Here is a 3,865-nt window from a genome sequence, read left to right as displayed (position 1 = left end):
AACTGCCCAGATATTCTGCAGTTTCATTTAATGACATTCAGAAATATTGCATTTAAGACTGGACACCTTATTATCCAAAGGCGGTGTGGGGGGAACCAGTATTCAGGAAAACCTGGAAGGAGTTCAGAGGAGAGTGGCAAGAGTAATTAAGGGGCAGGAGGAGATGATTTATGAGGAGAGAGCAAAAGTGTTTGATAATGCACAATGTAGTTTGGTTAAATGATGACTGACCAGCAACAATGACAAACAGTTGATAGGTATAAATGCCAACAAGAAAGGAAAATTATTCATCATGGCATGTGTGGAAGTATAGTAGTGCATCTCTAACTTAGAAATACCATTACTCTCCCCAAATGCTGGCATCCTTACAAAGATTTTGTCAATGCAGAGGTTTCCTAATGCTAAATAGGAAATGTTGCTGATGAATGTTCCTTAGTCAATTAATTAGCATATTAAGAAATACTGAAATTGAATATTTTCATTGCCAAAAAGGGCAAAGCAGGGAAAGTAATAACATATTTGCTGATTTCTATGCATAAAATAGCATATCAGGAAATACTGAAATTAAATATTTTCATAGGCAAAAGGACAAAAGGGAACGGAATAATGCATTTTCTGATATCCAGATGTTAAACAGTATGATAGCAAATACTGAAATTGAATATTTTTATTATCGAGAAGGACAAAGAGGGCAGGGATGTGATGCAGTGATATTATAAATCCTGATAATTCATGGTTAGGTTGCTCAAGGATGGGATAGATCCTGCAGGATGTCTCAGGATAATGGACTAAAAAGGAGAAAAAGAGTTTTTACAGAAAGATTATTTTTTCCCCCTGTGAGTATAGTCTACCAAATTGTGAAATCTGCCAAAAGAAGTAATTAAGCTTAATTTTTAAAGGGTAAGTGATAACCTAACAGGGCTGAGGCAAGCTTCCTGAGCATAGACCGTTTCTGCTCCTCTGACATTTCTCCAAAGATGCTAAGCCAAAGCCTCCCTCAGATTAAAGAATTCCATCAAGACTATTTTTAAGAATTTCTGCCAAGAAACCAGGGTACACTCCCATAGAATGCTAGTAAGAAATTGACTAACCTAGATTTTGGAGGGCATTGTGGATAGATTCACTGATCTTCTGAATGGATAGAAGTTAAGTGGGGCAGTAGTGCTTAGGGCCATGTCTTACGGGCTTTGATCACCTTTAAAAAAATCCAGTGATATGTCTTATATATAGATTATAGAAAAGACTGCTCCCTACCTCATAAGTCTACTGTGGAAAAAAAAAGCATTTTGCAAACTATAAGGAAAATAATAGTAGGTGCCAACACTCTCACTTTGATCTTTTTTTCTGTCAATTCATCAGTGGCACAGTTTGTATCCCATTTATAGTATCCCACCTCATGTGATTCTTCCATATTTTATCATGAAAGCTTTGCAGAGTCCTATGGACTTGGGTATTTCTATAAACAGACATTATTCAGTTACCCCTGGAGTTTGCTTGCTATCCTTAGTTTATTCCTCAATCTCAGCACATGACCAAAGCACCTTTTTCTGTCACATATGTTTCTCATGACATCCTTTATGCCACTTCTCTTCAGAGATTCTTGGTAATGTGTTGCTGCCTACTCCTGACCACCATTCACCTTTGTATTATCCTTGTTGTGATCCTCAACTTCACTTCTTGGAAGCATATGGTTTAAAAGGCAGGCATTTTTTTCAGGGAAGATTTTGAGGATATTAAAAGCACAGCACAATTTCATGATGGCAATCTAGCCCACTTTTCTTCTTTTCAATTCTGGACTTAGTTAATGATGCACAGTGTCATGTCCAAGATATTTATAGTGATGGGTGAATTCTCTGAGTTGTCCTATTATGATCATCTTCATATTAGGAATTCTTTATCTACCTGCTTTTTTCAGTGTGGATGGTTAGGCTGAATTCTTTTGAGTAACTGTGGATCTCCTTTAGAAAGCTTCTGATTTTCTGGCCCTTGCTGCAATCAGCATAATAGAAACTACAAACAGGAATTCCTGGCGAACCCCAACAATTATGTGGGATGTCTCTTCAATTTTGATTCTGTGCTAGTCATCCTCCATGATGGTGGCAAGCACTTTTCATTTTATATATTTTTTACCAATTACATATAATAATTTTCCATGTAAGTTTTTCAAAGTTATATATGATCTAAAATTTTTCCCTTTCCCCCCTTTCTCCCCCACCCCTGGAGCTGGAAAGCAATTCAATTTTGGTTATACATGTGCTTATCATACAAAGCATATTTTCTTATTGTTCATTTTTGAACATGAACGAAATCCTATAAAACCAGAACCCCCAAAGAAAAACCCAAATAAACAAGTGAAAAATGTATGTTTTCATCTGCATTCTGAAATTAATAGTTCTTTCTCTGGAGATGGATAGCATCTTTTGTCATAAGTCTCTCAGAATTGTCCTGGATCATTGTATTGCTGAGAATAGCTAAGTCTATCACAGTTGATCATTCCACAATGTTCTCCTTGTTCTGTTTATTTCACTCAGCATCAGTTCATTTAGATCTTTCCAGCTTTTTCTGAAATCATCCTGCTCATCATTTCTTATTGCACAATATTACATCACCATCATATACCACAATTTGTTCATCCATCCCCCAACTGATGGCTGAACATCCTTTCAATTTCCAATTCTTTGTCACCACAAAAGAGCAGCTATAAATATTTTTGTAAAAGTATGTTTTTTTCTCCTTTATTTTGATCCCTTTGGGACACAGACCTAGTAGTGGTATTATTAGATCAAAGGGTATGCATTGTTTTATAGCTCTTGAGTATGGTTAGAAATTGCCCTCCAGAATGGTTGGATTAGTTCACAACTCCACCAGCAATGTATTAGTGTTCCAATTTTGGGTGGCAAGAACTTTTGGTGAAGGTCCTCGGTGTGTACCATAATTATATGGAAATACTACTATTGAGAATAAACTCTGAGGCACCCTATAAGTATGTACTATTATTACTGCTGATTTTATTTAATTTCTTAACTGTGTGGTTGTTAAAGGGCACTAAAACTTTCAGAATAGGTTCTAAAGTCATGATACTTATAACTACAACTGTCTCCAAATCACTTGCCACATTTAGGTTCTGCATAACTCCCACTTCAGGTTTTTTGCCAGAAGTACTTCTCTCCCTTAACATCTAGATTGATTCATAGTTTAATCAAAATAGAAACATTCTTGATTCATTTTACCATGCCTACAGCAAGATGTTATGGGTTTCTTCTCATTCCTAAAAACTGACTATACATATATATTTAAGGATAATTAGCTTGGAAGTACCATGTAGTAATGAAGTATAAACTCATTAAAGTTGATTTTCAATAAAGCTTGATGATAATAGCGTTGTGGATAGAGGGCTGGCCTCAGAGATTGAGATGACAGAATTCAGGTCTTGCCTTTAACACATTGTAACTGCGGAATCACAGACGTTATCATTTAAATTCTCATTTGTTATTGCTTAGTTGTTTCAATCATGTCTGTCTCTTTGTGACCCCACTTGTGGTTTTCTTGGCAAAGATACTGAAGTGGTTTATCATTTCCTTTTCCAGTTAATTTTATTGGAAATTGAGGCAAACAGGTTTAAGTGACATGCCCAGGGTCACACATCTAGTAAGTGTCTGAGACTAGGTCTAAATTCAGGTCCTCTTGACTCTGGGACTGGTACCCAATCCACTGTAGCATCTAGCGGCTCACAGTCAGTCTTTTTGGATGAACTTGGCATATGAGTTGCATGGAGGTAGTTTCCTTACTAGGATTCCCCAGATATATGAAATTTCAGAGATAAAAAAAAACAAAACAAAAAGCAAAAAACAAAAAAACACCACAT

Source organism: Gracilinanus agilis, chromosome 3, assembly GCF_016433145.1.
Source record: "Gracilinanus agilis isolate LMUSP501 chromosome 3, AgileGrace, whole genome shotgun sequence".
In the NCBI taxonomy this organism is placed as follows: domain Eukaryota; kingdom Metazoa; phylum Chordata; class Mammalia; order Didelphimorphia; family Didelphidae; genus Gracilinanus; species Gracilinanus agilis.
Note: the sequence above shows the minus strand (reverse complement) of the source record.